Here is a 10039-nt window from a genome sequence, read left to right on the forward strand (position 1 = left end):
AGAGTCTGCGTCAGAGAGCGGCCGGACGCGCCTTCTTCGGCGGCGGCCCCGTCCCGCCGCCGGCGCGGCGCTGTCTTTCTCCCTCCGCGCAGCACATCCTCCTGAGGCGCCGTGGCACGCCCCGAGTCGCGGGGTCGGGCGGTCGGGAAGCCTGCGGCAGTGCCGCGCCCCGCCCCGCCGAATCCCTCCGCGGGGGTGCCGGCGCCTGCGCCTGCGCCTGCGTCTGCGCCTGCGCCTGCGCGCGGGGTGGCAGCGGCCGGGAGAGCGGCGGGGCGTTAACTGACGGTTGGTGACGGTCTGGACTTCTCATTTCCTGAGAGTCGCGTCCACCCTGTCATCGCTCCGTGTGTGTCTTGTCTGAAAGCCGTCGGCTCCCGTTCCGGGGGCGGGGACAGTAGCGGCGGGCCCCGGGCGTGGGCGCGGCCGGCGGGTCCCTGCGGACGCGGGGCGGGGTGTGCGCTGCGGGGCGGGGGCCGCCGCGGTTTCCCGGCGCAGGGACCCTGGGCCCCGCGGCCGCGGCGCGCCTTCCGAGAATGGAATCAGAGGCTGGGCCCTCGCGGGGGACGCCGGGGGCGCAGTCGCTTCGGCGCCGCGCACGCCGCCAGCCCCTCGGTGAGGCGGCCGCGGGAGCCCCGCGAGCCGGAGGCGCGGCCCGCGTCGCCGGCAGCGTCCGCGCGGGGCCCGGGCGCCCGCACACTCGCCCGGCCTGAGCCCGCAGGCCGCGCGAGCCTCCCAGAGACGGCGAGCGTGGCGCGCTCCGCCGGCGGGACGGCTCCTCTCCGTTCTTGCCCTGACCGAGCGAGCCGGGTCGTGAACGGCCTTCTGCACGGGGAAGGCTTCACGGGAGAAAGTCGGAGCCTTCGGTGCTTCTGCCCCGAGAACGTACGGAGGGACATCGGGGGGTAGCATGCTGCTTTTCGACTTTGAACCTTGTGTAACCTTGTGGCTTAGTGCTAAGTTCATTCAGTGGCTCGTTTGCTCGATTTCTCCTCATATATGCAGCGCAGAGTCACGGGTGGTTTTTAAAAAGAGGCTGTATATTGCTGCTGAGGTTGCCATTCTCATGCTTTTCACGTTTACGTAGGAAGAAGCACAGGACCCAAGACGGTTTCGAGGAGGAAGAACACGAGCGAAGGGGCTTTTGCGTCCAGGCGCCAGCCCCGGGAACGGGAAGGGCGCGCCGTGCGCGCGCACGGGGCGCGGACAGCGCCGCGAGAGGAGGGGCCCGGGGGGGAAGACGTGCTTACGTACTGCGTACGTGGATTGGACGTGACGCTGGCGTTGCCGGTCAGCGGGAAAAGGGCTGGCTGCTGGGTAAATGGTGCCGAACAGACGGTTGTTCCAGAGGAAAACAAAATCAGACTGTGACCTGTTAAAAAACTATTTAAAGAACTTCGTGGGTAAAAGCGCCGGAAGGGAACAGCTGTCGTCCTGAACCACGCTCCGCGCGGCCGTCGTCGGCGCTGGTGCCGCGGGCTACAAACCCTGATTTTCCCCCTCCCCTCGCTGTGGTAAAAACGTGAACTGGAGAGAAACGCGTTGAGTCGCGTGCGCGCCTCGTACACCCTGGGAGAGAGCGGGAGGCCGAGGAACGCCGTGAAATGGCCCAAGCCAGCAGCCTGCACGCCGTCTTCGGCTGAAGACGAAGGATTCTGGGGGGGGGCGGCCGGTTGTGGGACGTTACCAGAAAAGCAGCAAACCAGGGCAGAGCCGCCGTGCAGCGGGGGTGCCCGCCCTCTCCGTGGACAGGAACCTCGAGACATGAGCTCCTCCCCTTCCTCCTGGTTGGGCGAGAAGACGCGCTTACCAGTGGGGGTCTCCCTCCTCTAGAGAAACGGCAACTTCTCGGTTTTCAGAGTGGATCCTGTGTCTGCGTGTCTTGAGAAGAACCAGCTCCGGGGCGCCTGGCTGGCTCAGGCCGTGACCCCGGGGTCCCGGGGTCGAGCCCCGCATCGGGCTCCCTGCTCCGCGGGGAGCCTGCCTCTCCCTCTGCCCTTGGCCCGACTTGTGCGCGCTCGCTCGCTCTCACATAAATAGATGAAACCTTTTTAAAAAAATAACCAGCTCAGCCTAACTCTTATGTCAAAGAGACATATTTTAGGGTGAGCAAAAGTCTGCTCTTCAGCCCTCGGGGGCTATCGTGGGCCAACAGCGTATTCACGTGGGCTCCCGCCGCCCCTCGACGTGGCGCTGGTAGTGCGCCTGCCCGGCTGCTTCTGTACATGGCACATCTCCTACCCGTAGTAAGCACGTACTCGAAGTGCCCCGGTTCATCTAGTGGGCTACGGTATTTAAAGACCATAAATCTGAATGTTTGTGGTGCGGATTCTTCTTGAGTTGTAATGTTCTGTTTTGTTTAAGATTTTATTTATTTGAGAGCGTGCGAATGAGAGAGAGCACGAGAGGGGGGAGGGTCGGAGGGAGAAGCAGACGCCCCGCCGAGCGGGGAGCCCGATGCGGGACTCGATCCCGGGACTCCAGGATCACGGCCTGAGCCGAAGGCAGACGCCCAACCGACTGAGCCACACCCAGGCGCCCGGTTGTAATGTTTTATAACCTGTTTCATGAAGAGAGCAGGGTAATATGGTCTTGTTTGGGGTTTTTTTTAATTTGTTTTCATAATGAAATGCACCATGAACCTCACCTTGAATTCCAACTCAGGAATTCAAGGTTTTATTTAACCTCATTGATCATATATCCCTCCCTTCCTTCACACTGAAAAATCATTCTACTCCCTTCCTGCTGCATTGGTAATGATTTCAACATTGTTTTTATGGTTCTTTTTTTTTTTTTTTCATTTTTACTTTGCTGTTAATCATATGTTTATCCATATCTCCCTTTTTCTTAAAGAATAGTATGCTTTTTTCCTCCTTTTTTCACTTAATAATAAATTCTGGAGATCACTCAGTACTGTCATAGAGAAAGTCCTCATTTCTGCCCAATACTCCAGTGTGTAAAAGTACTATAATATATTCAGCTAGTATCATAATGTATTCAAATACTCCTTACTGATGAACATCTGGGTGGTTTCCAATCTTTTGCTATTACACATAGCACTGTAATGAATAATCATAGACAAACATTTTAAGATATATTCCCAGAAGTTGGACTCTTAGGTCAAATGGTAAATTCATATGTCATTTTGCCACCTCTAGCCAAATACCCCTCACCCTCCATAGGAGTGTTAGCGTTTTGCAACCCAGCAAGCAGTGTATATGGGTTCCTTTTTTCTACACAGCTTCACCAGGAGAGTATGCTGTCAGACTTTCAGGCTTTTGCCAGTCTGTTAGATAAATAGTGTTTCATTGTCATTCTACTTTTACTGCTCTATTATGAATGAGATTGAACATCTTTTCACATGTATCAATTGCATATGTAACATTTTATGTTTAAAAATTAAGTATACAAGAGGGTCAGGATTGACTGTGGTATTGCTAAAGAAAAAGATACTCTGACACTTGCTGAAACGTCGACAGGGAAGGAAGACTTTATTCGGGACAGTTGCAATAATGCATTGCAACAGGGAGACGGAGCAGGCTGGCCTCTGGATACAGCAGAGGAGCTGAGGACTAATAGCCAGCCAGCAGAATGAGGGGTTCAGTGGGCATAAAATCACTTAGCAGAGTCATCGAGGGCAGGGGCATTCTTGCTGAAGCAGGCCAAGGGCTCATGGTCAACTAAGGGGGCTAAGGAATGTGGTCAGACATCAAGGGTGGGGACATTCTCACTAAGCAGCCTTAGCAGGACTCTTACTAAGGTGGGAGAAGGCAGGCAGAAGATGGGGCCCCGGGGCCTAGACAGGATGGAGAACGCACTGACTTAAATCTGTATGACAAACCTCCCCGGAGTTTACTGAGCTTTTCCTGCTAACCTCCCCAGAACTGGCCTCCCCGCACCTTTTTCTTCTGTCTTTAGCTGTGGCTCAGGCCCTGTAAGGAATTAACTCATTTCTCCCTCAGAAGGGTAAACTACACGCTAAACTTGTCTCTTTTGCTCTGGTTACTCTCTCAGTCGAGAACTAAGAAGGGTAGAGGGAAGACTATTTTTTCTCGCATACATCAGTCCGTACTGTCGGAAAGGTGCCCCTGCGGGGTCCTGTACGTTAGCTGGGACAAAAATAGAGTAACAAGAGAAAAACAAGTTTATTAAAACGTACATCACACGTGTACAGAAAAGAGCCCTCCGTGATGACTAACCCGCAGAGGCCGTTAGAACTTCGGATTAAATCCCAACAAAAGAAACGAGATTTGGGGATTCTGGGTGAGAGAGGAAAGGCAGAGGAAAATGGCCGGAGAAATAGGGTAAACAGGAGTTCTTTAGGAATGGCATGTTTTGTAGATTGAAGTCCGAGCCTTCGGCATTATTACGAGTTGAGTTCTCCTCTTCCTGATACTTCAGAGAGAGACATCGCTACAAATAGAAATTTACTTTGTAAATATAAATTTCCTTTTGGGAAAGAAAAACTTGCACCATTTTTAGAGCTTTTCCTGCCTCTGATGGTTCTCTATGGCCTTCAGGTCGAAATAATCCACATGCCAAAGAGACACATTTTGGGGTGGCATATTCTGGTACCGCTGAGTACACAGAAGAAATGCGTACTTTCCTGAGTTCCTGAAGTAGTTCATTAAAAGGAGTAAACAGAACCCAGAACGTTAACAACCAGGACATTTGGGACCTATCATGGCTCCTTCCTCCAATGTTTGGTTACTTACAAGCATTCTGAGCATTATCTTTCCAACCATTTTTTAAAAATCGTTTTATATTTCTGTCTTAAGACTTTGTTTTGATATAAAAGCTTATCATTGGGGTTTTGGAACTACAACAAATCTGAAAACCCACTTGATTTAATGAGCTCATTTTACACGTGAGGACTTGACCAAGATGACTGCAGAAGAGATTTCTAGAGCTATCTTGTGGAGAAACTGAGTGTTCATGACAGCTTTCAAATTGTGTTGGTCTGTATCAAAGTCAAATTTTCTAAATTTCAGAAATATTTAAAAACTTAAAGTAAACTTTAATCCTTTAATATGAATTAAAATCTCAGCAGCCCTCATTTCAAAAGTCAATGCGTTAAAAGTTAGGATGATAAGGGTGTTCTATTCATGGGTTAAAGGGGGGCCCCCGTATATTGGCCTCATACCGTTCATTTACTTCTTCACAGGAAGCTGGGACCATTCGCTCAAAAGCTTGCCTGTGCCAAACTCAAACTTTTGGACATCTAATTGCTTTAAATACATCCCCAATAACCACATTTTGAGCCACTTAGAGCCTGTGTGCTCTGCATACACAGCATCCGCTGGTTAAAGACACACCCGTAGGCTATGAAAGACCCCAAGCTGCAGCCATCCTAGCCCCCCACTCAGACGCCCCGTCCAGCGGGGGTCCCACATCACCTAGACGTGTGAGCTTCCTCTCTGCCTCTCTCACCTGGGAGTTCCCTAGAGCCCATCCCCTCCAGCGGGGGTCCCACAGCGTGGCTTCTGGAAGGTCTCCTGCTGTGGGGGGCGCCTCAAACACCACTAAAATCACGCTCGAGTTGTGTGAGGCTGCCACCTGCGGCCGTTCGTGTCTTCGATCAGCCCCCACATCCTCCTTGAACTTATCACAGGAGGAATCACAATCCTAAGGAAAAGCCAGTCACGTGTGGGCAAATACGAGGCAAAGGGGACCTTGCTCTTTCTGTATTTCCTGACAAAGGCGGCAAAGATAAAAGATTTCTAGGATCCAAAATGCTGATGCAGGTGCAGGGAAGGCTGTATCAGACAGCAATCATGTGAGGGACTCTGGACAGCTGAATCCACAGAATTATTGGAAAACCTTGAAAATGTGCAATAAATAAACAAAACTTTAGAGGACTTAGAGAGCTGAGTTCTCCCCATGCCCAAGGTAAACGAGATTACATAAATACTGAAACCCTGATGTTTTAAAAGATGATGGCTTAAAATCATTCTAATCTTTGCAATATATGCTGCGTGTCACAATGTATTAACTTTAGGCTTAATCTCTGCTGCTTTTCCTTGAGTTCTATTGATGTGGGGAACAAAGGCAGAAGGAAATGTAGACAAAACGAAATGTCCTGATAACGTGCAGCCCACTGACAAATACTTGAGGCGGGCAAAGGATAACCTTCCTCCAGGAACGCCCGTTGGTAATGTTAATGCCTCCCTAGAGGGAAAAACCACCTTAGTTTGACAATAGCAAGGCCTCTGGTATCCTGAGAGTCTTCTCTAGCATTTGAAAATCCTTTTGGATCTTCCCTTACCTTTATTCCCCTGACTCTAAAGTATATAATCAGTTGCCCCTCACAATCCCCTTGCTGCCCACAGGTCCTGCCCCCGGGCTTTAATAAAACCACCTTTTTGCACCAAAGACGTCTCAAGAATTCTTTCTTGGCTGTCGGCTCTGGACCTCACCAACATTCCATAACTACACCAATATGGCCTTGGGCAAATTATTTAACTCATTTATTTAAGAAATATTTATGAGGGGCACCTGGGTGGCTCAGTCGTTAAGCGTCTGCCTTTGGCTCAGGTCATGATCCCAGGGTCCTGGGATCGAGCCCCGCATCAGGCTCCCCGCTCAGCCAGGAGCCTCCTTCTCCCTCTCCCACTCCCCCTGCCTGTGTTCCTGCTCTCGCTGTGTCTCTCTCTGTCAAATAAATAAATAAAATCTTTAAATATATATATATATTTATAGAATATATACTGTGGACATAAATTCTAAAACTGTCCTTGCCCACGAGCTCATAGGCTAGCAGAAGAGACCAATAAAGTCATCATAAAGTCAAGCACAGGGACAATAAGGGAACATGAGAAAAAATTTAATGCAAGAGGGGGGTGTGGATGGTGGCAGAGTAGCTTCCTAGAGAGAATAATATTTTATAGTGCATATTATCTTTGTGTACACTCTGATGGGTCTCTAATGTCTCAAAGTGATACAACTAAGAGCAATTATATTTATCTAGACCAGGGCCATCCAATAGAAATGTAATGTCATTTATGTAAGTAATTTTAAATTTCTAGTAACCATTTTGGGTAAAAAGAAACAAGTGAAATTATTTTTAATGTTGATACAAGCCAACATATCTGAAATATTATTTCAACATGCAATCAATATAACTTATTGAGATATTTTACATTCCTCTGTATTAGGTCTTTGACATTTATTGTATATTTTATAGTTACCAAACATCTCAATTCAGAGGAAGGTACATTTTAAGTGCTCAGTAGCTTGGCTAGGGACTACCTTATCAGACCACACAAATCTATTTTCTACAAAGAATTCCCAATATTTTCAAGTATGAAGACCTCTCAAAATATTTTGAGGTTAACCACATTATAGTTTGACACTTTTTTTTTAAAGATTTTATTTATTTATTCATGAGAGACAGAGGGAGAGAGAGAGAGAGAAGCAGAGAGAGAAGTAGGCTCCCAAGGAGCAGGGAGCCCGATGCGGGACTCGATCCCAGGACCCTGGGATCATGACCTGAGCCGAAGGCAGATGCTTAACCATCTGAGCCACCCAGGCGCCCTATAGTTTGACACTTTTTAAAGATTTATTTACTTTAGAGAAAGAGAGCACGGGAGGAGGCACAGAGGGAGAGGGAGACAGAGAATGTCCAGCAGACTCCACGCTAAGCCCAGAGCCTGACATGGGGCTCGATCCCAGGAGCCTAAGATCCAGAACTGAGCCGAAATCAAGAGTCGGATGCTTAACTGAGTCACCCAGGTACCTCTATAGTTCAACACTTTTAATATCCACTGACTGATAATTCACTGAAAAAGTTCTTATGAATACATTGAACAATGCTTTTCCATGTATGTTTCTTTTGCATATGAGTGTCTACTGTTAGGAAACAAGATTCAGCCAAGTAAATTTGAAGATGTAATTGGCTTCATTTAGGGTTCATGAAATGGGTAGCATCCCTTCTAGCACATGGAGGGGAGCTCCAAGGGGCTGTACAAAATGAAAGGTTTTATAGGAAGGAGGATAGGGCAAGAAAGTTATTAGCAAAAGAAAAGGACTGTTCCGGTAGGGGGTGCTGGGGGTCTTATGCAGATGACCTCATCTTCCTTTACAGGGTGGAGAGGGTCCACATGGCTGACTCAGTAGTGCTGGAGGACAAATTCCTGACTGGCTCTTTAAAGCTAGATCCTGGAGGGCTGAAACTGCAGTTTGATTAGATATCATGCCCCGGTGTGGTTTTCTTTCTAACACTACATTTATTTGGAAAATGGTACAATAAGGTATGGTAGTATATCACACCATATTATGATATGCTATGACATAATATGCTCGAGCTACTTTGAATAGACAAGATACATTGATTGCTATTTTCAGGCATGACCTAAATTCTGTCATCAACACAAACCGACCAGATGACCCCTTTATGAGGGCTCCTTTCGGAGGTGACTCTGATGTCCTGCCTGCAGAATGACCACTGAACTAAAGGGTTCGGAAGGTCTCCCAGGTTCTCCTCCTGTGCCTCACTCACCAGCTGGGAGACCACAGGTGATACACTTAGCCTCTCTTAAGCTCAGTTTCTGTGTCTTTACAAAAGAGCAGTGGGGTGCCTGGGGGACCTCAGTCAGTTGAACTGCTGACTCTTGGATTCGGCTCAGGTCGTGATCTCAGGGTGGTGAGATTGAGTCGCACATCCAGCTCCACGATCAGCAGGGAGTCCGCTTGGACAGTCTCTCTCTCTCTCTGCCCCTCCCCCAACTCAGGCGCTTGCACTCTCTCTCAAACAAATAAATCTTAAAAAAAGAGCAGTATCTACTCAATAACATTTGTTGAGCATTCCAAACACCTTAAGTGCATTAACTCATTAAATCCTTAGTACAATTCCTTGAGATGCTTTATATCATCCACATTCCACACAGATGTACACAGAGGTATGGAGATGCCAAATAATTAGCCCAAAGTCACTCGAGGTGACTCAGCAGTGATTTGAATCCAAAGCCTGCAGGGCCAATCCCTGTGATATACTGCCTTTCTTAAATTGCAGTACATCTCAAATAAGTGATGTGTATGGATATACCTAGGACACGCAAGTTCCATAAAAGTCTTTTTATTACCACTGTTATTATCAGGATTCTAATGCCGGGGTTGGGGCCTTTTAAAAAGGCTCTTTCCAAGTTGAAGTGCCTGCTTCGTCGTTCAGGACGTAGTTCTACATCCCACTCTGCACATGAATCGTTTTTTAATTGGGTTGAGCTTTCCTCGCTAAAAATTCCTTTTGATAACTAAAGGAGGGCAGTATCTGGCCCATGATTCTGAATCTGGGTTCTGATTACCAAGAGTGGTAACTCAGGAGGAAAAAAGCCCTCTCACACCCCACCCCCACTCACAGAGAGTCATGTGCTCAGGAAGGGCCTGCTCACTGTCAGGCTCTGCTAGGTGCTGGTCCCACGCTGGCGAACAAAACACATGGCTCTGAGCACCTGGGTGGCTCAGTCGGTGAAGCGTCTGCCTTCGGCTCAGGTCATGGTCCCGGGGTCCTGGGATCGAGCCCCGAGTCGGGCTCCCTGCTCGGTGGGGAGTCTGCTTCTCCCTCTCCCACTCCCCTGCTCGTGCTCGCTCCCAGTATCTCTGTCGCTAAGTCTCTTTCTCTCAAATAAATAAAATCTTCAAAAAGACAAAAAAAAAAAACACATGGTTCTTGTTCTCATGGAAATGTTGACAATGGAATATGACATTGAAGAAATCTATAAATACAAATTGTGTTATACAGTAAATGTTATAAAGAAAAAGAACAAAGAGACCATTGGAAAGACAGTCTGAGAGACAATTTAGGTGGGGGAAGGTCAGAGAACATCGCTCTGAGGATGTAACATCCAGGGCAAGTAAGGCCTGAAAAATGAATAGAAATTTTCCAGGCAAAGAGTGAATGAAAGAACATTCCAGGCAAAGACTTGAAGCAAAAGAGCTTGTCACACTTAGAAAGCATGGGATGTCGTAAGGGGAAAGGGGCAGAAAATGAGGCTGAAAACTACACAGGCTGTGTGAGAGTCTCATAAGGTTTGGCATATTGTGCAAT

The 10039-nt window shown here is 48.5% G+C and overlaps 1 long non-coding RNA gene across 2 annotated transcripts; it reads left to right on the forward strand.

Annotated features, from left to right (window-relative positions):
* Window position 1: 1 nt before the first annotated feature.
* LOC148162706 (uncharacterized) lies at window positions 2–5018 on the forward strand. Of its 2 annotated transcripts, none has more exons than XR_015766637.1 (2): window positions 2–285; window positions 1085–5018. It is a non-coding gene; the product is annotated as an uncharacterized LOC148162706 (long non-coding RNA). The 2 variants fall into 2 exon arrangements; XR_015766636.1 differs by lacking the exon at window positions 2–285 and adding an exon at window positions 294–882 and having other exon boundaries at window positions 1085–2993.
* The last annotated feature ends 5021 nt before the right edge of the window (window positions 5019–10039 follow it).

This window comes from Eumetopias jubatus, unplaced genomic scaffold (genome assembly GCF_037043125.1).
Source record: "Eumetopias jubatus isolate StellerSeaLion01/CBP00866 unplaced genomic scaffold, mEumJub1_p1.0 scaffold_13, whole genome shotgun sequence".
Lineage (NCBI taxonomy): Eukaryota > Metazoa > Chordata > Mammalia > Carnivora > Otariidae > Eumetopias > Eumetopias jubatus.